This window comes from Saimiri boliviensis, chromosome 11 (genome assembly GCF_048565385.1).
Source record: "Saimiri boliviensis isolate mSaiBol1 chromosome 11, mSaiBol1.pri, whole genome shotgun sequence".
Classification (NCBI taxonomy): Eukaryota; Metazoa; Chordata; class Mammalia; order Primates; family Cebidae; genus Saimiri; species Saimiri boliviensis.
In genome coordinates this window covers 46,808,009-46,830,709 of record NC_133459.1, presented here as the reverse complement: position 1 = coordinate 46,830,709, position 22,701 = coordinate 46,808,009, and the positions used below count along the sequence as shown (strand labels likewise).

Below are 22,701 nucleotides of genomic sequence, written 5' to 3'. Positions count from 1 at the left end.
ATTCTGGACATTTTGTTGTATACTCAGAATCTACAAATGCCTCCAGGGGGAAAAAAAAAACAGATGCAGACCATTAGCTCACCTCTCTGAAGTGATCTCCTCTCAGGAATCTTGGCATCATTAGCAATGTTTAAGCAGCTTTCTAATGCCTTTAACACAAGAAAAAATGGACATATGTAAGCAAATTCTTTCCTATTCAGAAACACCACTTCTTTAATTACTTTAATTTTTATGTTTAACCTGACTTGACTTCCTTGAATGGAAGTTAGTAAACTTGTTCATGTTGATTTACACTACCGGACACTACTGTCAATATTTTTAAATGTTTTATGTTAACAGCAACTTGAGCACAAGCCCTTAAAATTAGTATTATCTTTCTGACTGTATTCATTCATAAAGCATTTACTGAGAATTTTCACCCAGTATCTGTGTGCTATGTATCTGGCACTGTGCAGAGCACTCAAGATATTTTCGTGAAATCAAAGATTTGCCCATAAGGATTTCTTTTTTTTTTTTTTAAGCTTTTTTTCTATGTTTGAGGGATCCCTGTGCAGGTTCGTTATATAGGTAAAATCCTATCAATGGGGTTTGTTATACAGATTATTTTGTGACCTAGGTACTAAACCTAGTACCCAATAATTATTTTTTCTGCCCCTTTCCCTCTTCCTACTCTCTACCCTCAAGGTGGGCCCATTAAGAGTGGTGGGAGAGGGCATCCTTGTCTTGTGCTGGTTTTCAAGAGGAATGCTTCCAGCTTTTGCCCATTCAGTTTGATGTTGACTGTCCGTTTGTCATATATGCTTTTTACTATTTTGATGTATGTTCCTTCAATATTTAGTTGAGAGTTTTAATAGGAAGAAGTTTGAATTTTATCAAAAGCCTTTCTGCATCTATTGAGATAATCATGTGGTTTTTGTCTGTAGTTCTGTTTATGTGATGAATCACATTTTTTGATTTGTGTTAGTTGAACCAACCTTGCACCTTAGAGATAAAGCCTGCTTGATAGTGGTGGCTAAGCTTTTTGATGAGCTGCTGGATTAAGTTTTCCAGTATTTTGTTGAGGATTTTTGCCTTGATGTTCATCAAGCATATTGGCCTGAAGTTTTCTTTTTTTGTTGTGTCTCTTCCAGGTTTTGATATCATGATGAGGCTGTGGCCTCCTAAAATGAGTTAGAGAGCTGCCGAGACCAACTCAGTTGTAGAAACCTCAACCCAGGCGGCACTGCAGGAATTAAGAAACAGAAACAAAGATAGAGTGCAAAAGGGGGATCAGAGTGGGACTGTCAGGGATCGGTCAGCATTTTCTAGCTGACAGCCCAGAGCACACTCTGACTCATGTATTTATTCTTTGTGAACAAGTGATGATTTTTTAATAGGCAAGTGCTCAGTATTTCTTCATAGAATAAAGATAGACTAAATAGGCAGATAGTGCCTGTTCACTACCAAGATAGAAATAAGCTAAAGAATACTCTGCGAGTCAGCAATGGGGACAAGGTCAAATATCCTGTGTTTGGGGAGCTGGTTTAACTAGTGCAGGACCAGTACATACTGCTTGCTTATTCCAGCAGTTTCCTGCCTGGAGATGGCTCAGTGTTCCTTGCCATTGCCTCTGAGCAAACAACATATACTGCATCACACACACGTCAAGACCTCCTCCCAACAGAGAGCAGTTCCTCCTCCTCAAATTTGTGAAATAGTTTCAGTAGGAATAGTGCCATCTCCTTTGTACCTCTGGTAAAATTCAGCTGTGAATCCATCTGGTCCTGAGTTTGTTTTTTTGTTGTTGTTAGGAGGCTGTTTATTAATTCCTCAATTTCAGAACTTGTTATTGGTCTGTTCTGGGATTCAGTTTCTTCCTGTTCAGTCTTGGAAGGATGTATATGTCTAAGAATTTATCTATTTCTTTATTTTCAAGTTTATATACATAGAGGTGTTCATAATACTGTCTAATGGTTGTTTTTATTTCTGTGAGGTCCTTTGTTGTTTCTAGGATTGTGTTTGATCTGTCTTTTCTTCTTTATTAGTCTAACCAGCAGTCTATCTATTTTGTTAATTTTTCAAAAAGGCAGCTCCTGGATTTGTTGATCTTTTGAACGGTTTTCATGTCAGTCACCTTCAGTTCAGCTCTGATTTTGGTTAGTTCTTGTTTTCTGCCTGTTTGGGGAATTGTTTGCTATTGGTTCTCTACTTCTTTTAGTTGTGATGTTATATTGTTTTTAAATTTGAGAACTTTCTAACTTTTTGATGTGGGCATCTATTTCTATAAATTTACATATTAACACTGCCTTAGCTGTGTGCCAGTGATTCTGATACATTGTATCTTTGTTCTCATTAGTTTCAAAGAACTTCTTGATTTCTGTTTTAATTTTATTATTTACCCAAAAGTCATTCAGGAGCAGTTTGTTCAGTTTTTATGTAATTGTACTTTTTGAATGAATTTCTTGTTTTGTAATTTGGTTGTGCTGTGGTCTGAGAGACTGATTGTTAGGATTTCAGTTCTTTTGCATTTGCTGATGAATGTTTTACTTCCGTTTATGTGATCTGTTTTAGAGTATGTGCTAGGTGGTGATGAGAAGAATGTATATTCTGTTGTTTTTAGGTGGAGAGTTCTGTAGATACCTATCGAGTCCACTTGATTCAGAAGTGAGTTTAAGTCCTGAATATCTATGTTGATTTTCTGTCTTGATCTGTCTAATATTGTCAGTGGGGTGTCAAAGCCTCTTACTATTAATTGTGTGAGAGTCTACATCTCTTTGAAGGTCTCTAAGAACTTGCTTTATAAATCTGATTGCTCCTGTGTTGGGTTTATATGTATTTAGGATAGGTAGATTTTCTTGTTAAATTGACCCCTTTACTATTATGTAATGCCCTTCTTGTCTTTTTTGATCTTTGTTGGTTTGAAGTTTGTTTTGTTTGAAACTAGGATTGTGATCCCTGCTTTTTTCTATTTTCCATTTGCTGGGTAGATTTTTCTCTGTCCCTTTATTTTAAGCCTATGTGTGTCACTGAATGTCTCTTGGGTCTTTTGAAGATAGCATACCAACAAGTCTTTGTTCTTTATCCAGCTTGCCAATCTGTCCTTTAATTGTGGCACTTAGCCCATTTACACTTAAGAGATTAGTATTTATATTTGTGTATTTGATCCTGACATTATGTAACATCATAATATTAGTTTGCAGACTATGTGGTTCCTTTATAGAGTCACTGGTCTGTGTACTTCATTCAGTATGTTTTTGTAATAGCTGGTAATTGTCTTTCCTTTCCATGTTTAGTGCTTCCTCCAGTAGCCTCTTATAAGGTAGGTCAGGTGGTAATGAATTCCCTCAACATTTGCTTGTCTGAAAAATGTGGAACACTTCATAAATTTGTGTGTCATCCTTGTGCAGGGGCCATGCTAATCTTCTCTGTATCATTCCAATGTTAGTATATGTACTACCAAAGTGAGCACTAAAATAGCTTTATGTGGTTACTATTTTGCAAGGAATATATTCTTTCATACTTACATTTTTAACATTTTTGTTTAATGGATTTTTCATAGCATATATTGACTTTTTTATACAGTGTGGATATCATGGTGTTTTAATTTTAGTATAATTCTGTTCCTTATGTTCCTACTGATAGATTTGGGTATAAATCTACTGTTTTTTATTTGCACTGCCTGTTCTGTAGTATTTCCTTTTTTACTCTTTTGGGTTAAGTTATATTGTTATTTAATTTTTCTACCATTAGTAACTAGGGATAATTTTTTTCTATTCATTTGGTGGTAACTTTACAGATTAAAACAAGTTAAATATAAACGAATTTGTTAATTTTATTTATTCCCCTTCTGACTTAACAATGTTTGCCAACCCCTGCTTTTGTATTTGTATTCTTGTAGAATTTTTCCATAAGATTTTGATGATACAACTTCTGTGATATAAGCATGTTCCATTGTTATCTGCAGTTTTTCTCTAAATTGGTATCTTTAAATTGGGATCTAGAGACTTAATCAAGTTCAGTTTTAATTTCAGAAGTCATATTGTGTCTTTCATTGGCAGGCACTTAATATCTGATTCATATTCTCTCCTTCCCTACTTTTCCTCTCTCTCTGTGGCAAATCTGATGCCAAGATGCATTAAATAGGAGTTACAAAAGTATTCCATTTTCTTACCTGTTCTCCTCCTCCGTCTGCTTCATCTGTTTTGTTACCTAATGGCATTGTTCATTCAACCCTTTATTTTCTAGTGTTCATAATTTGTTCTCTAACATTCTCCAAAGCCGACCAGTAGGTTTTCCTTTTTTTTTTTTTTTTTTTTTTTTAGATCATTGTGAACTCATGAATTGGAACATCCTTGATGTGTTTGGTTGTATTTCAGTTACTATTGGTACTCAAATAAGCTCAACTTTGGCCAGTGGGAAACTCTTCATGTCTTTGTGTCTTGCAAGTCTTGTTGTTGTTGTTTATTTGTTTGTTTTTGGGACAGAGTTTCGCTCTTGTTGCCCAGGCTGGAGTGCAATGGCTTAATCTCGGCTCACTGCAACCTCCGCCTCCCGGGTTCAAGCGATTCTCCTGCCTCAGCCTCCCAAGCAGCAAGGATTACAGGAATGTGCCACCACGCCTGGCTAACTTTGTATTTTTAGTAGAGACGAGGTTTCTGCATGTTGGCCAGGCTGGTCTCCAACTCCTGACCTCAGGTGATCCACCCGCCTCTGCCTCTAAAAGTGCTGGGATTACAGGCGTAAGCCACCGTGCCTGGTCTTTGCAAGTCTTTTTATGTGGCCATAATAGGCTTTAATAGTCCCAGACTCATCTTGTATATTTCATCACACAAAAGTCAAATCAGCCGTTATTAAGAAACTGGTTTGTTTTAATGGGAATTTATATTTAAAGACTGAAATACTTACACTAGTAATGCTTAGTGTTGTAGGATTGACCATTTGTTTTAGGTCTTTTCAATGGGCACAAGTAGGAGAGATGTGCTTTTAAGTAGAAAATACCTTATATATTGAAATTCAAAATTTGGACCACAGGTTATTTCCTTAACTTCTTATATTTTACCTGTATTTTCTTTTTTCTCATACCAAGATTCCCAGATCTCAAGAATACCAGAGATGGTAGAATTAGGATATAACCCAAGTCCTCATTGATGGTGAATGAAATATTTTCAGCACAAAACAGCAAACTGTCATCAAAGATATGATTGTTGCAAAAAGTTTTAAAAAATTTTACATACACATTTCACATTTTTCACCTCCACTTTTGCGTACTGTACACTTTCCATAATATTCTTTATTTAGAGTTAGTACTGCCTGTAAATATTTAATGTGCATTTGCTATTAATGTCAATGTCTTCCTCAATGTTTTGGTTGCCTGAAACTCTAGTAGATTCCCAAGGAAAGCTCTCGTGAGATCAGTATCCTTGAGTTCTTGTTGCTGGGTAATGACATTTTTTTTCTATAGCCTTTATGCCTTTAGTTTGGGTTTTTTTTTTTGTTTGTTTGTTTGTTTTTTTTGAGACAGAGCGTTACTCTGTTGCCCAGGCTGGAGTGCATTGACACAATCTCAACTCACTGCAACCTCCACCTCCTGGGTTCAAGCGATTCTCCAGCCTCAGCCTCCCAAGTGACTGGGATTTCAGGTGCCTGCTGCCACGCCCAGCTAATTTTTGTATTTTTAGTAGAGATGAAGTTTCACCATGTTGGCAAGTCTGGTCTTGAACTCCTGACCTCAAGTGATCCGCCTGCCTTGGCTTCCCAAAGTGCTGGGATTACAGACGTAATCTGTTATTTTTTGACTTTTTAATGATAGCCATTGTGACTGATACGTGATGCCATTTTCTTGTTGTTTTGATTTGAATTTTTCTAATGATTAGTGATATTGTACATTTTTTTCATATGCTTGTTGGTGCATTGTATACCTTCTTCTGAAAAGTTGTCTGTTCGTGTCCTTTGACTACTTTTTAATGCCATTGTTCATTTTTTGCTTATGTATTTATTTAAGTTTCCTGTAGATTCTAGATGTTAGATCTTTGCAAGATGTATGGTTTACAAACGTTTTCTTCCATTCTGTAAGTTTTCTGTTTACTCTGTTAACAGTTTCAAATGTCTTTCATATAATTAGGCCCCATATGTCATTTTTGCGTTTGTTGCAATTGCTTTGGACATTTTCGATCATGAAATTTTTGCCAGTTCCTATATCCAAAATGGTATTATCTAGGTTATCTTCTAGAGTTTTTACAGTTACGGGGTTTACGTTTAGGTCTTTAATCAGTCTTTAGTTGATTTTTGCATATGGTCTAAGGAAGTTGTCCAGTTTCAATCTTCAGCTAGCCAGGTATTCCAGCACCATTTATTGAGCAGGGAGTCCTTTCCTCATTGCTTGTTTTTGTCAGCTTTGTCAAACACCAGATGGCTGTAGGTGAGTGGCTTTACTTCTTGTCTCTCTCTTCTCTTATATTGGCCTGTGTGTCTACTTTTGTAGCAGTGCCATGCTGTTTTGGTTACTCTAGCCTTGTAGTATGGTTTGAGGTTGGGCAATGTGATTCCTCCAGCTTTACCTTTCTGCTTAGGATTGCCTTGGGTATTCAGGCTCTTTTGTTGTTGTTGTTGTTGTTGTTGTTGTTGTTGTTGTTCCATATGAATTTTAGAATAGATTATTATAATTACTTGAAGAATGTCATTGGTAGTTTGATAGGAGTAGCACTGAATCTGGTCATTGAGCATGGAATTTTCTTTCATTTTTGGGTGTCATCTCTGATTTTTGAGCAGTTTTGTAATTCCTGTTGTAGAGATATTTCATCTCGCTGGTTAGCTGTACTTCTAGGTATTTTATTCTTTTTGTGGCAGTTTTCAGTGGGATTGTGTTATTTGGCTCTTGGCTTGGGTGCTGTTAGTGAATAGGAATGCTACTGATTTTTGTACATTGATTTTGTGTCTTAAAACTTTACTGAAATTGCTTATCAGCTCAAGGAGCTTTGGGGCCAAGACCATGGGTCTTTTAAAGTATGGAATCGTGTCATATACATAAAGGGATAGTTTTACTTCTGCTTTTCCTAGTTGGATTCCTTTTATTTATTTATCTTTCCTGGTTGCTCTGGCCAGGACAAAATACTATGTTGAATAGGAGTGGTGAGAGACAACATTCTTTTCTTACACTGGTTTTCAAGCAGAATGCTTCCAGCTTTTGTTTATTCATTGTGATGTTAGCTTTGCGTTTGTCATTGATGGCTTTTACTGTTTTGAAGTATGTTCCTTCAATGCCAAGTTTCTTTAGGATTTTTAGCATGAAGGATTGTTGAATTTTATGAAAAATTTATTCTGTATTTGTTGATACAATCATATGGTTTTTGTCTTCAGTTCTATTTATGCAAAGAGTCACATGTATTGATTTGCATATGTGGAACTAATCTTGCATAAAGGTTAACTAACCCTTAACCCAGGGATAAAGTCTACTTGATTATGGTGGCTAAGGTTTTTGATATGCTACTGGATTAATTTTGCTAGTATTTGGTTGAGGATTTTTGCATCTGTGTTCATCAAGGATATTGACTGGAAGTTTTTTTGTCGTGGTGGTGTTTCTTCCAGGTTTTGGTGTCAGGATAGTGATGGCCCCATAGAATGAGTTGAGGTGATTGGGGAATAGTTTTAGTAAGAATGGTACCAACTCTTCTTTGAACAACTGGTAGAATTTGGCTGTGAATCTGATTCTTGGCTCTTTTTGGTTGGTAGGCTATTGATTACTGATTCAGTTTCAAAGTTTGTTATTTGTTCACAGAGTCAATTTCTTCTTTGTTTAGTCTTGGAAGGATGTGTTATGTCCAGGAATTTATCCATTTCTTATAGATTTTCTAGTCTGTGTACATAGAGGTGTTCATAGTAGTCTCTGATGTTATTTGTATTTCTGTGGAGTAGTGGTAATATTCTATTTGTCATTTCTTATTGTATTTATGTGAATATGCTCTCTTTTCTTGTTTATTTGTCTAGATGGCTATCTTATTAATTTTTTCAAGACACCAATTTTTAGATTTATCTTTTGTATGGTTTTTTTATGTCTCTGTTTCAATCAGTTCATCTCTGATTTTGGTTATTCCTTGTCTTCTGCTAGTTTTGGAGTTTGTTTGCTCTTGCTTCTCTAGTTCTTCTAGTTGTGATGTTATGTTGTTTGTTTGAGATTTTTCTAACTTTTGACACAGGCATTTGTTGCTATGCATTTCCCTCTTAACACTGCCTCTGCTGTGTCCCAGAGATTCTAATATGCTACTTCTTTGTTCTCATTAGTTTCAAATAACTTCTTAATTCCTGACTGTATGAGTCTGGGTTCTCTAGAGGGATAGAACCAATAGAATATAAGTATACATGAAAGGGAGTTTATTAAGGAGAGTTGACTCACATGATCACAAGGTATCCTGTGATAGACTGTCTGCAAGTTAAGAAGCAAGGAAGCCAGTAGTGGTTCATTCTGAGTCCCCAAATCTCAGAAGTAGGGAAGCCAACAGTGCAGCCTTCAGTCTGTGGTCAAAGACCCAAGAGCCCATGGCAAACCACTGGTGTATGTCGAAGAGTCCAAAAGCCAAAGAACTTGGAGTCTGATGTTTGAGGGCAGGAAGTATCCAGCACGGGTGAAAGATGAGGGCTGGAAGACTCAGCAAATCAGCTTCTTCCACCTTCATCTGCCTGGTTTTCCTAGCCACGCTGGTATCCGATTGGATGGTACTCATCCACATTGTTGGTGAGTCTTCCTGAGGATGGGTCTTTCTCTCCCAGTCCACCAACTCAATGTTTATCTCTTCTGGTAACTCCCAGAAACAATACTCAGGATCCTTCAATCCATTCAAGTTGACACTTAACATTAACCATCACACTGCCTTAATTTGATAATTAACCTGGGTTGTTCTAGAGAAGGTTGTTTAATTTCCATGTATTTGTATGGCTCAATTCTCTTGGTTTGATTTCTGTTTTTATTGTACTGTGGTCCAAGAGTGTGGTTGGCATGGTTTTGGTGTTTTTGAATTTGCTATTGCCTTATGTCTGATTGCATGGCTGATCTTATAGTGTGTACCATGTGACATTGAAAAGAATGTATATTCTGTTGTTTTTGGGTGGAAAGTTATGTAGATGTCTACTAGATCCATTTGGTCATATGTTGAGCTCAGGTCCTGAATCTCGTTGCTAATTTTCTGACTCAGTGATCTGTCTAATACTGTCAGTGGGGTATTGAAGTCTCCCACTATTATTCTATGGGAGTCTAAGTCTCTTTGAAGGACTAAAAATTTGCTTTATGAATCTGGGTGTACTTGTGTTTGATATACATTAATTTACGTCTTCTTGTTGAATTGAGCCCTTTACCGATATGTAATGCCCTTCTTTGTCTTCTTTGATGTTTGTTGCTTTCAACTCTCTTTTGTCTGAAATTACGGTTGCAAGCTCTGCTTTTTTTCTGTTTTCCATTTGCTTGGTAGATTTTTCTTCATCCCTTTATTTTAAGCCTGTTGATGACATTGCATATGAGATGGGTCTCTTGAAGACAGCATACTATTGGATCCTGTTTCTTTACCCAGCTGGCAGCCACTCTGTGCCTTTTAATTGGGGCACCTAGCCTATTTACATTCAAGTTTCTTATTGATATGTATGGATTTGATCCTGCTATTGCATTGTTAGGTGGTTGGTGTGCAGACTTGTTTGTGTGGTGGCTTTACAGTGTCACTGGTGTGTATACTTACATGTGTTTTTGTAGTGCCTGATAATAGTCTTTCCATATTTCATTCTTCTTTCATGAGCTCTTGTAAGACAGGTCTGATGTTTAACAGATTCTCTCAGCATCTGCCTGTCTGAAAAGGACCTTATTTCTCCTTCACTTATGATGCTTAGTTTGACTGGATATGAAATTCATGGTGGGAATTTTTTTCTTTTTGAATGTTAAATATAGGTCCCCAATCTCTTCTGGCTTAAAGGGTTTATGCTGAGAGGACTTCTATCAGTCTGATAGGGTTCCCCTTGTAAGTGACCTCCCCTTTATTCTCTAGCTGCCTTTTATATTTTTTCTTTCATTTCAACCTTGGAGTATCTGATGATTATGTCTTGGGGATGATTTTGTGAAGTATCTTGCAGGGATTCTCTACACTTCCTGAATTTAAATATCATCCTTTCTAGCTAGGATGGGGAAGTTCTCATGGATGATACCATGAAAAATGTTTTCCAAGTGGCTTCCTTTTTCTTCGTGTCTTTCAGGGATGCCAGTGAGTTGTAGATTGGGCCTCTTTACATAATCCCATAGTTCATTCCTTTTTCATTCTTTTTCCTGTAACCTTGTCTGACTGTTGTATTTGAGAAAGCCAGTCTTCAAACTCTCAGATTCTTTCATTGTTCTGCTGTTAATACTTGTGATAGTATTATAAAAATTTTTTTAGGTTGATTTGTTTTTTGTTTTTTTGTGTGTGTGGTTTTTTTTTTGTTTTGTTTTTTTGTTTTTTTTTTTGTTGTTTTGTTTTGTTTTGTTTTTGCAGTATCGGGTTGGTTAGTTCTCTATACTGGCTATTTTTTCTGTCAGCTCCTGTGATTCCTGTGATTATTAGCTTCCTAGTATTGGGTTTTAGCAGTCTCTTGAATCTCAACGATCTTCATTCATATTCATATTCTGAATTATATTTCTGTAATTTCAGCCATCTCAGCCCAGTTAAGAACTCTTACCATAGAGTTAGTGTGGTTGTTTGGAGAAAAGAAGGCACTCTGGCATTTTGAATTATCAGAGTTCTTGTGCTGTTTCTTTTTCATCTTTGTGGTTATATGTTCTTTTAATCTTTGAATTTGCTGTCCTTTTATGGATTGTTTTGTTTTCTTCTTCTTTAATGCCTGTAGGCCTTGGGGGTTTGATTATGGTATTAGGTGAGTTTGGTTGACTGCCTTCTATTCTAGTGTACTCCTGGGTCTTGGAGGAGCCCCCTCCAATTACTGCCTTCCTGTCTGCATTTCTTTTGTTGGGGGTTCTGGTCCATGGGGCTGCCTCAGGCTGGGGCTTCAGTTGGCCCGCTAGCTGTGTCCTTGCCTGTAGTCTGCTGTTTGTGTGCTACCTGGGGGAAAGATGGGGTTGTGTCCACTCACAGAGTTCAGGTGGAAGTGGGACTTTTGGGATGAAAACTCTTTCTGGGTATTGCCTCTCTGGCTATGGGTGGCTGGGGATTGGTGGGGTTGACAGCCCTGCCTTTCAGGTTTTTCCAGAGCTATGGAAGACTGTGCCCCTCAACACATTCAGGCAAACATAGGGCCACTGGGCTGGAAAACCTAGCAGGTGTTGCCTGCCTGGCTATGATTGGCATGGGTATAGGGTTATGCACCCTACTATTCAGGTGTTTCCCAGAACAACAGGAGGCTGCATTCTCCAGCCAAGCTCACACAGAAGCAAGGCTGCTGGGCTAGAAGCTCTAGAAAGTGTTGCCCACCTGGATACCAGTGGTGGTAGGTGGGGTCTCTTGCTCTGCCATCCAGATGTTTCCTATGACAACTGGAAGCTGCATTCTCCAGCTGACCTCACACAACAGTGGGGCCACTGGGCCAGAGGCTCTAGCAGGCATTGCCTGCCTACCTACCAGTGACTAGGGCTGTTGGGGTCTCATGCTCTGTGAGACCCCACATGAAACATCTGTGGTCTGGATGTTTCATGTGACAACAGGAAGCTACAACCTCCAGCTGAGTTCACACAAAAGTGGGACCTCTGGGATGGATGCTCTAGCAAGCATTGTCCAGCTGGCTACCAGTGGTGGGGGTGGGAGGATGGGCTGACCACATTTGAACCAAAGTAGAACTGCTGGGCTGGAGGCTGCCACTGATCTGTGGCTGGCACGCAGTGGTGGAGCAATGTTACTGCTCCCTGGCACTGTAACTGACTGCAACCTCTGTTGGGTTTGTGGCACTGCTGCTGCTCTGGTCCAGGACCCAACACTTGTGTCAGTCCTCTTTGACTCGGAAGTTGCCCTTGGAAAACATCTGGGTGGCTTTCTGCCTCAGTCTGGAAGTATAGTTGGGGAAGGTACAGGGTGGGGGACTGGGTGATTCTCCTGTTCCCAGTCTTGCACAGGTCTCTGTGAAGAGTGTAAATCCCCCTGGGGACTCTCACCCTTTCCAGTGTTGGAGAGGTTCTCCTGGCTGTGGGCTGAGCCCAGATGGGCTAGTGCCCAGCTTTACTCCTTTCTGTTCTCTATGTTCTGCTGCCCTGAGGGATCCCGATGTGGTTTCTCTTATGATCAGCCTGCAGCATCCGTGTTCATCAGCCCTTTTGTTTCCTCTCCAGGACAGTGGCACACAGGAGTTGCTTCTAGTCTGCCATATTGGCCCCACCCACTTTTAAACACCTATAGAATTTATAAGCATATGAGTATCTCCCTTTTCAATCATGGTAATAGTAATTTAACTTGTCCCTTGTGTTTTAAGAATTTGTTCATTTTATTATTCTGTTTAAATAACAGTTCGTGATGTTTTTTACTTGTCTGGGACAAGTCTTTTTCTATTGTAGATTGGGCCTCTTTACATTTCTATTACCTTAATTTATGCTAATAGTTTTATGTTCTACTTTTTCTTCTAGTCTTTTAAAGGGAGACTTCTGTTAATGATTTTAAGCCTTTTCTAATCTATACATTTAATACTATAATTTTCCCTCTAAGCCACTGCTTCAGATGCATCTTCTAATTTTTATTTCATATTTGTATTATTCACTTCATAATATAACCCAGTTTCTATTGCAATTTCTTCATTGACTCTGTGATAATTTAGAAATGTATTTCTTAATTTTCTCTTAGTTGGGTATTCTCTCACCTTTTGTTATTTGCAGCTACTTTAATTTCTTCCCAGCTAGAGAATATAGTTTGAATTATTTGAAATGTATTAATATGTCATCAAGACCTGGCATACAGTCAGTTTTTGTAATTTTGTGTGTACTTGTTAAGAATACGTACTCTTAACAAGTATACAATGTAGAGGGAAGTATTCTGTGTAAGTACAGGTACTTCATGTTTATTATGGTGTTTAGATCTTTTCTATACTTACAGTAAACACTGTCAAAAAATAATGAATTACTTGCCCTCTTTTTATTCTAAAATAAATGTGTTTCTACCTGAGGTAATTAAAACTAATAATGTCACTTATTGCTCAATTCTAAAGGCTTTTTATTTTTATAAAAAAGGCTTTGTTGAGATATCATTCACATACTATACAATTCACACATTTTAAATACACAGTTCAATGGCTTTTACTATATTCAAAAAAATCACATCTAATTTTCAAAACATTTCATCACCCCACAGAGAAGATATTTTGTAACCACTGGGAGGGAGGGAGTCAAGTACCATTCTCCCCTTTCCTCATTTTCTTCTCCACTTCTAAGCAGCAACAATCCAATTCCTGTAGATGCCAGTTCTGCACATTTCATATAAATTGAATCATACAATATATGGTCTTTGTGACTGGCCTCTTATGTTTAACATAATGTGTTAAAGGTTTGCCCATGTTGCAGTATATGTCACTTTATATTTTTTTTATATGGCTGGATGGCATTTCATTGTATAAATAATGACCAATTATTTTAATCCATTCATCAGTTGATGGATGGATCAGTTAGTTTGGGTCATTGCCACTTCGTGGCTGTTAAAAATACTACTGTCAACATTTATGTGATAAATCTATTTTGACCATTTGAGGAATTGTTTAAGTGTTATTTATAATGGCATATCATTTTGCCTTTTCACCTGACATTCTTGCTGAACTTGGTTGTTTACTATCTTTTCTGATGATAGCCATCCTAGTGTGCATGAAGTGGTGTCTTATTGGGGTTTTGATGTACATTTCCCTACTAATGATGTTGAGCATTGTTTCATTTACTTACTGGCAATTTGTATATCTTCTTTGGAGAAATATACAAATGATTTTCTGATTTAAAAATGTGGTTGTCTTTTTATTGAGTTTTTAAAAAACTTTTTAAAATTTTAGACTCAGGAAGTACATTGTATGTTACACAGATATACTGTGTAATATGGAAATTGGGCTTCCAGTGTAACCATCAATATTGAACATTGTGGCCAACAGGTAATGTTTCAACCTGTATTCGCCCTCTTCTCCTTCCCACTTTTGGAGTCCCCAGTATCTGTTCTTTTCATCTTTATGTTCAATGCAGCTATTGTTTATTTTCCACTTATACATGAGAACATGCAGTATTTGATTTTATGTTTCTGAGTTCATTTAGGATATTGGCCTCCAGCTCTATCTGTGTTACTGCAAAGGACATGATTTTATTTTTTGCATGGCTGTATAGTGTTTCATGCTGTGTGTGTGTGTGTGTGTGTGTGTGTGTGTGTGTGTGTATCTCACATTTTCATTGCCCAAGTTCCATGACTTGGTTATTATCAACAGTGCTGTAATGAATAAATGAGTGCAGGTGTCTTTTAATGTAATTTTTTTTCCTTTGGGTAAATACCAACTAGTGGGATTATTGAGTCAAATTGTAGTTCTGTTTTTAGTTATTTTACATGTCACCATACTGTTTTCCATAGCAATTGAATTAATTTACATTTCCAAGAATACTGTGTAAGCGGTCCCTTTTCTCCACCTTCACGCCAACCTCTGTTGTTTTTTGACTTTTTAGTAGTAGCCATTCTGGTCCCTGTGAGACGGTATCCCATTGTGATTTTAATTTGCATTTCTCTGTTGATTAGTGATATTGAGCATCTTTTCATGTGTTTGTTGGCCACTTGTATTTTTTCTTTTGAGGAATGTCTGTTCAGGTCTCTTCTTTTGAGGAATGTCTGCCGAGATCTCTTCTCTCTCTCTCTCTCTCTCTCTCTCTCTCTCTCTGTGTATGTGTGTGTGTGTGTGTGTGTGTGTATTACCTGAATGGGTATAAACACATTCTGTACTCTGTTTGTTTATAAGAGCCCAAGATACAGGCTCTTTTACTTTTTATTTATTTATTATTATTATTATACTTTAATGCAGAATGTGCAGGTTTGTTACATAGGTATACACGTGCCATGGTGGTTTACTGTGTCCACCCCACCCCATCATTTACATTATGTATTTCTCCTAATGCTATCCCTTCCCTAGTCCCTCACTGCCCTGCTATCCCTCTCCTAGCCCCTCAGCCACTGACAGGCCCAGTGTGTGATGTTCCCCTCCCTGTGTCCAAGTGTTCTCATTGTTGAACTTCCACTTATGAGTGATACCATGGGTTTCCCAGCTTCATCCATGTCCCTGCAAAGGACATGAAGTCATCCTTTTTTATGGGTGCATAGTATTCCATGGTGTATATATGCCACATTTTCTTTATTCAGTCTGTCATCGATGGGCATTTGGGTTGGTTCCAAGTCTTTGCTATTGTGAACACTGCCTCAGTAAGCACACATGTGCATGTGTCTTTATTATAGCATTATTTATAATCCCTTGGTATATATCCAGTAAGGGGTTGGTGGGTCAAATGGTAGTTCTAGTTCTAGATTCTTGAGGAATTGCCACACTGTCTTCCATAGTGGTCGAACTAATTTACACTCCCACCAACAGTGTAAAAGCATTCCTATATTTCCACATTCTCTCCAGCGTCTGTTGTCTCCTGATTTTTTTTTTTTTTAATGATCACCATTGTAACTGGCATGAGATGGTATCCCATTGTGGTTTTGTTTTGCATTTCTCTAATGACCAGTGATGATGAGCATTTTTCATATGTTTGTTGGCTGCATAAATGTCTTTTTTTGAGAAGTGTCTGTTCATATCCTTCACCCACTTTTAGATGGGATTGTTTGTTTTTTTTCTTGTAAGTTTGTTTAAGTTCTTTGTAGATTCTGATTAGCCCTTTGTCAGATGGGTAGCTTGTAAAAATGTTTTCCCATTCTGTTGCTTGCCTGTGCACTCTTATAATAGTTTCTTTTGCTATACAGAAGCTCTTTAGCTTAATTAGATCCCATTTGTCTATTTTGACTTTTGTTGCCATTGTGTTTGGTGTCTTAGTCGTGAAGTCTTTGCCCATGCCTATGTCCTGAATGGTATTGCCTAGGTTTTCTTCTAGGATTTTTATGAAGTTGGGTCTTATGTTTAAATCTTTAATTCATCTGGAGTTAATTTTTATATAAGGTGTAAGGAAGGGATCCAGTTTCAGCTTTCTGCGTATGGCTAGCCAGTTTTCACAACACCATTTATTAAATAGGAAATCCTTTCCCCATTGCTTGTTTTTGGTCAGGTTTGCCAAAGATCAGATGGTTGTAGATGTGTGGTGATAATTCTGAGACCTCTGTTGTGATCCATTGGTCTAAATATCTGTATTAGTAGCGGTACCATGCTGTTTTGATTACTGTAGCCTTGCAGTATAGCTTAAAGTCAGGTAGTGTGATACAGCTAGTGTTTTATTTTTTTGCTTAGGATTGTCTTAGCTATGTGGGCTCTTTTTTGGTTCCATATGAAATTTAAGGTGGTTGTTTCCAATTCAGTGAAGAAAGTCAATGGTAGCTTGATGGGGATAGCATTGAATCTGTAAATTGCTTTGGACAGTATGGCCATTTTCATGATATTGCTTCTTCCCGACCATGAGCATGGAATGTTTCTCCATCTGTGTCCTCTCTTATTTCCTTGAGCAGTGGTTTGTAGTTCTCCATGAAGAGATCCCTCACATCCCTTGTTAATTGTATTCCTAAGTATTTTATTCTCTTTGTAGCAATTGTGAATGGGAGTTCACTCATGATTTGGCTCTCTGTCTGTTACTGGTGTATAGAAATGCTTGTGATTTTTGCACATTGATTTTGTATCCTGAGGCTTTGTTGAAGTTGCTTATTAGCTTAAGGAGATTTGGGGCTGAGATGATGGAGTCTTCTAAATATACAATCATGTCATCTACAGATAGAGACAATTTGACTTCCTCTTTTCCTAATCAAATACCCTCTATTTCTTTTTCTTACCTGATTGCCCTGGCCAGACCTTTCAATACTCTGTTGAATAGGAGTGATGAGAGAGGCCATCCTTGTCTAGTGCCAGATTTCAAAGGGAATGCTTCCAGTTTTTCCCATTCAGTATGGTAGTGGCTGTGGTTTTGTCATAAATAGCTCATATTATTTTGAGATACATTCCATTGATACCTAGTTTATTGAGAGCTTTTAGCAAAAAGGCTGTTGAATTTTGTCAAAGGCTTTCTCTGTATCTGTTGAGATAATCGTATTGTTTTGGTCTTTGGTTCTGTTTATGTGATGGACTATGTTTATAGATTTGCATATGTTGAACCAGCCTTGCATCCCAGGGATGAAGCCAATTTGATTGTGATGGATAAGCTTTTAGTTGTGCTGTTCAATTTGGTTAGCTGGTATTTTATTGATGATTTTCACATCAGTGTTCGTGAGGGATATTGGCCTGAAATTTTCTGTTTTAATTGTGTCTCATTCAGGTGTTGGTATCAGGATGATGTTTGTCTCACAAAATGAGTTAGGGAGGATTTCCTCTTTTCCTATTGTTTGGAATAGTTTCAGAAGGTATAGTACAAGCTCCTCGTTGTACCTCTGGTAGAATTTGGTTGTGAACCCATCTGGTCCTGGACTGTTTTTGGTTGGTCAGCTATTAATTGCTGCCTCAATTTCAGACCTTGTTATTGGTCTTACTCAGGGATTCGACTTCTTCCTGGTTTATTCTTTGGAGGGTGTAAATGTCTGGGAACGTATCCATTTCATCTAGAGTTTCTGGTTTATTTGAATTGAGGTGATTATTATATTCTCTGATAGTAGTTTATATTTCTGTGAGATTGGTGGTGATATCCCTGTTAACTTTTTTTATTGCATCTATTTGATTCTTCTCTTGTTTCTTCTTTAGAAGTCTGGTTAGCAGTCTATCTATTTTTGTTGATCATTTCAAAAAAACAGGTTCTGGATTTATTATTTTTTTTCAGGAGTTTTTTGTGTCTGTATCTCATTTAGTTTTGCTCTGATCTATTTCTTGTCTTCTGCTACCTTTTTAATTTGTTTGATCTTTCTCCTCTAGTTCTTTTAATATCAATTTTAGATCTTTCCTCCTTTCTTTTGTGGGCATTCAGTGCCATAAATTTCTCTCTACACACTGCTTTAAGTGTATCCCAGAGATTCTGTTACATTGTGTCTTCATTTTCATTGGTTTCAAAGAACAGTTTACTTCTGCCTTCATTTTGTTATTTAACCAGTCGTCATTGAGGAGCAGGTTTTTCCGTTTCCATGTAGCTGTGTGGTTTTGAGTGAGTTTCTTAATCCAGAGTTGTAATTTGATTGCACTGTGGTCTGAGAGACTCTTGGTAATGATTTCCATACTTTGGCATTTCCTGAGGAGTGTGTTACTTCCAATTATGTGGTCAATTTTACAATAAGTGCAATGTGATGCTAAGAAGAATGTATATTCTGTGGATTTGGGGTGGAGAGTACTGTAAATGTCTGTTAGATCCACTTAGTCCAGATCTGAGTTCAAGTCCTATCATTCTTGCAAATTTTCTGTCGCATTGATCTGTCTAATATTGACAGTGGGGTGTTAAAGTCTCCCACTGTTATTGTATGGGAGTCTAAGTCTCTTTATAAGTCTTTAATAACTTGCTCTTTGAATCTGGGTGGTCCTGTATTGGGTGCATATATATTTAGGATAGTTAGCTCTTCTTGTTACATTGATCCCTTTACCATTACGTAATGCCCTTCTTTGTCTCTTTTGGTCTGTTGTTTTAAAATCTGTTTTATTAGAGACAAGGATTGCATCCTCTGCCTTTTTTTTTTTCCTTTCCATATGCTTGGTTAATCTTCTTCCATCCTTTTATTTTGAGCCTATGTGTGTTTTTCCACATGAGATGAGTCTTACGAATACGGCACACCATTGGGTCTTGACTCTGTATCCAATTTGCCAGTCTGTGTGTTTTAATTGGGGCATTTAGCCCATTTACATTTAAGGTTAATATTGTTATATGTAAGTTTGATCCTGCCATTATGATGCTAGCTGGTTGTTTTACCCATTAGTTGATGCAGTTTCTTCATTGTGTCGATGGTCTTTATAATTTGGTATGTTTTTGGAGTGGCTAGTACTGGTTGTTCCTTTCCATGTTTAGTGCTTCCTTCAGGAGTTCTTGTAAGGCAGGCCTGGTGGTGACAAAGTCTCTCAGCAGTTGCTTGTTCATGAAAGATTTTATTTCTCCTTTGCTTAAGAATCTTAGTTTGGCAGAGTATAAAATTCTGGGTTGAAAATTCTTTTCTTTAAGGATGTTGAATATTGTCCCCCACTCTTTTCTGGCTTATAGGGTTTCTGCCAAGAGATCCGCTGTGAGTGTGATGGAGTTTCCTTTGTGGGTAATCAGATCTTTCTCTCTGGCTGCCCTTAGCATTTTTTCCTTCATTTCAACCCTGGTGAATATGACAGTTATGTGTCTTGGGGTTGCTTTTCTTGAGAAATATCTTGTGGTCTTCTCTCTACTTCCTGAATCTGAATGTTGGCCTGTCTTGCCTGATGGGGGAAGTTCTGGATAATATCCTGAAGAGTGTTTTCCAACTTGGTTTCATTCTCCCCATCACTTTCAGATACACCTATCAAATGTAGATTTGGTCTTTTCACATAATCCCATATTTCTTGGAAGCTTTGTTCATTTCTTTTTACTCTTTTTTCTCTAATCTTATCTTCTTGTTTTATTTCATTGAATTGATCTTCAATCTCTGTTATCCTTTCTCCTGCTTATTCAATTCAGCTATTGAAACTTGTGTTTGCTTCACAAAGTTCTCATGCTGTGTTTTTCAGCTCTGTCAGGTTGTTAATGATCTTCTCTGCACTGATTAATATAGTCAGCATTTTGTCTAACCTTTTTCAAGGTTCTTAGCTTTCTTGCATTGGGTTAGAACATGCTTTTTTAGCTTGGAGAAGTTTGTTATTACCCACCTTCTGAAGTCTGCTTCTGTCAGTCCATCAAACTCATTCTCTGTCAGGTTTTGTTCCCTTGCTGGTGAGCAGTTGCGATCCATTGGAGGAGAAGAGATGTTCTGGTTTTTCAAATTTTCAGCCTTTTTGCGCTAGTTACTTCCCATTTTCCTGGATTTATCTACCTTTGATCTTTGAAGTCGGTGACCTTTAGATGGGGTCTCTGAGTGATTGTCTTTTCTGTTAATGTTGAAACTATTTCTTTCTGTTTGTTAGTTTTTCTTCTAGCAGTCAGACCTCTCTGCTGCAGGTCTGCTGGCATTTGTTGGAGATCCACTCCAGGTCCTGCTTGCCTGGGAATCACCTCAGTTTGAAATGTGGAGATCATCTGCCTTCTATGTCACTCTTGCTGGTAGCTGTGCACCGGAGCTGTTCCTATTCAGCCATCTTGCCAGCCATCCCTTTCACCTGTTTTTTTTTTGTTGTTTGTTTGTTTGTTTTTGGGGGGGGGGGGTTCTTTTTTTTAGTATGTGTCAGAGTTGTTTGAGTCATTTGTGGATTCTGGATGTTAGTCCTTTGTCAAAGGCATAATTTGCAAATATTTTCCCCTACTATGTAAGTTGTCTGTTTACTATGTTGATTATATATTTTGTTGTACTTCTAACCTTTTTAGTTTAAGTCCTATTTTTTTATTTCTGTTTATTCAGTAGAGTTTTTCCTAGGTTTTCTTCCAGGTTTTTTATACTTTCAGGCATTACATTTAAGTCTTTATTATATCTTGAGTTAATTTCTATATATGGTGAGAGATCAGGGTTTAAGTTTAATTCTGCCTATGGCTAGCTAATTTTCCCAGTGCTATTATTGAGTAAGCACTCCTTTCCCTCTTGTTTGTTTTTGTCAACATTGTATAAGTTAATTGTGGGTGTGTGGCTTTATTTCTGGGTTATCTATTTTGTTCCATTGATTATGTGTCTCTTTTTGTTCTAGTGCCATGCTCTTTTAGTTACTATAGTTTTGTAATATAAGTTAAAGTCATACAATGTGATGCCTCTAGATTTTTTTTTTCCTAGGATTGCTTTAGCTATTCAGGCTTTTTTGGTTTCATATCAACTTTATGATTATTTTTCCTAATTCTTTGAGAAATGACATTGGTAATTTGATAGGAATTGTGTTGAATCTGGTCATTTTAATGTTACTGATTCTAACATATCATGAGCATGGGATTTTTTTTATTTGTGTCAGTTACAATTTCTTTTAACAGTGTTTTTAGTTCTCCTTGTAGAATTCTTTTACCTCCTTAGTTAAATGTATTCTTAGGTATAATTTTGTGTGTGTGACTATTGAAAATGGGATTGAATTCTTAATTTGGCTCTCTGAAGTTTATTGGTCTATAGAAATGTAACTAAGTTTTATACTTTTTTTTAAATTATTGTTTTTAATTTTTTTGCTTTGGGCCCACCAAATGGGAGGGGGAAATGCAAGATGGCAGCAGCCGCGAATTCTGGTTCTAGCCTCCTGTTGCTCCACTGCCTGACCTGGGCAGGTAAGCCCTCTCCTGGTTTACATCTGGATGTTGTCAAACGAGACAAACTAAGTGAGAAACTAATTATTGTTGAAAAGAAGTATTACTTACTCGGGAAAAACCCCGATTTGTGTGACTTTACCATTGACCACCAGTCTTGCTCTCAGTCTATGCTGCACTTGTTTCTACCACAAGCATCTGAGGAGGGTTTTCCTGATAGATCTCAATAGTACATACGGCACCTTCTTGGGTCACATTCATTTGGAACCTCACAAGCCTCAGCAAATTTCTGTTGATTCCAGGGTCTCATTTGATGTATCCACAAGAGTATACACTCTGCATGAGAAGCCTCAGACATTGGCATGGGCTGTGAAAAGAGTTGAGAAGATGAGTGAAGAGGATGATGAACTCAAGGGCTTACAATTCCAGGGTCTCATTTGATGCATCCACAAGGGCATACACTCTGTATATGAGAAGCCTCAGACATTGCCATCAGCTGTGAAAGGAGTTGAGAAAATGTGTGAAGAGGATGATGAACTCAAGGATTTACTGGGGCTTCCAGAGGAGGAAACTGAACTTGATAACTTGAATAGTTCAGCACTACCCACAACAAGTAGATTTCTACCCTTACCATTGAGGAGGGAAATCTAGACATTCCAAGACCAAAGAGGAAGAAGAAGAATTCATGGGTGACCAAGGATGATGAGTTCATCAACTCAGAGGATGTGGATCCTTTAGTTGGTTGATTCAAGAACATAGTGTATAAGAGGCTGGCCAGGCGAGAAACCCTCTGATTTGATATTTTCAATCCTTACTGATTTGATGTTTTCGGTCATGAAGAAGGGTGGGATTGGGTGGGAATGGGTTGGTAGGGTGCTGGGGAGCTCTTGAACTAGGGAGAAAAAGTTTCCATGTTTGCAGTATAAGTTATGTTTTTTTGCTGAAGTCTTTAGGTTTTTCCCAATATAAAATTATGTCATCTGCAAGGAAAGATAAATTGATTTCTTTTCTAATAAAGTTGGATGCCCTTTATTTCTTTCTGGTCTGGTTGTTCTAGGTAGAACTTCCAGTGCTACATTGAATAACAGTGGTGAAAGTGAGCATTCTTGTTGTGTTACAGATCTTAGAGGAAGGACTTTTAGTTATTCCTCACTCAGTATGATAATAACTGTGGGTCTTTTGTATATGGTTTTTATTGTGTGAGGTATGTTCCTTACATACTCAGTTTTTTTGAGGATTTTTATTATGAAGGGATGTTGAATTTTATAACTTTTTTTAGTATTAATTGAAATGATTACATGGTTTTTGTCCTTCATTTTGTTGACATGATGTATCATATT

At 37.5% G+C, this 22,701-nt stretch overlaps 1 protein-coding gene and 1 non-coding gene across 4 annotated transcripts in view; one reads left to right on the top strand and one right to left on the bottom strand.

The window, feature by feature from the left end:
- SPATA6 (spermatogenesis associated 6) overlaps positions 1–22,701 on the top strand; it is a 183,146-nt gene that overhangs the window by 128,419 nt on the left and 32,026 nt on the right. The gene's annotated exons all lie outside the window — the stretch shown is intronic.
- On the bottom strand, positions 3,342–3,448 carry LOC120366120 (U6 spliceosomal RNA). The gene has a single exon (XR_005580871.1). It is a non-coding gene; the product is annotated as a U6 spliceosomal RNA (small nuclear RNA).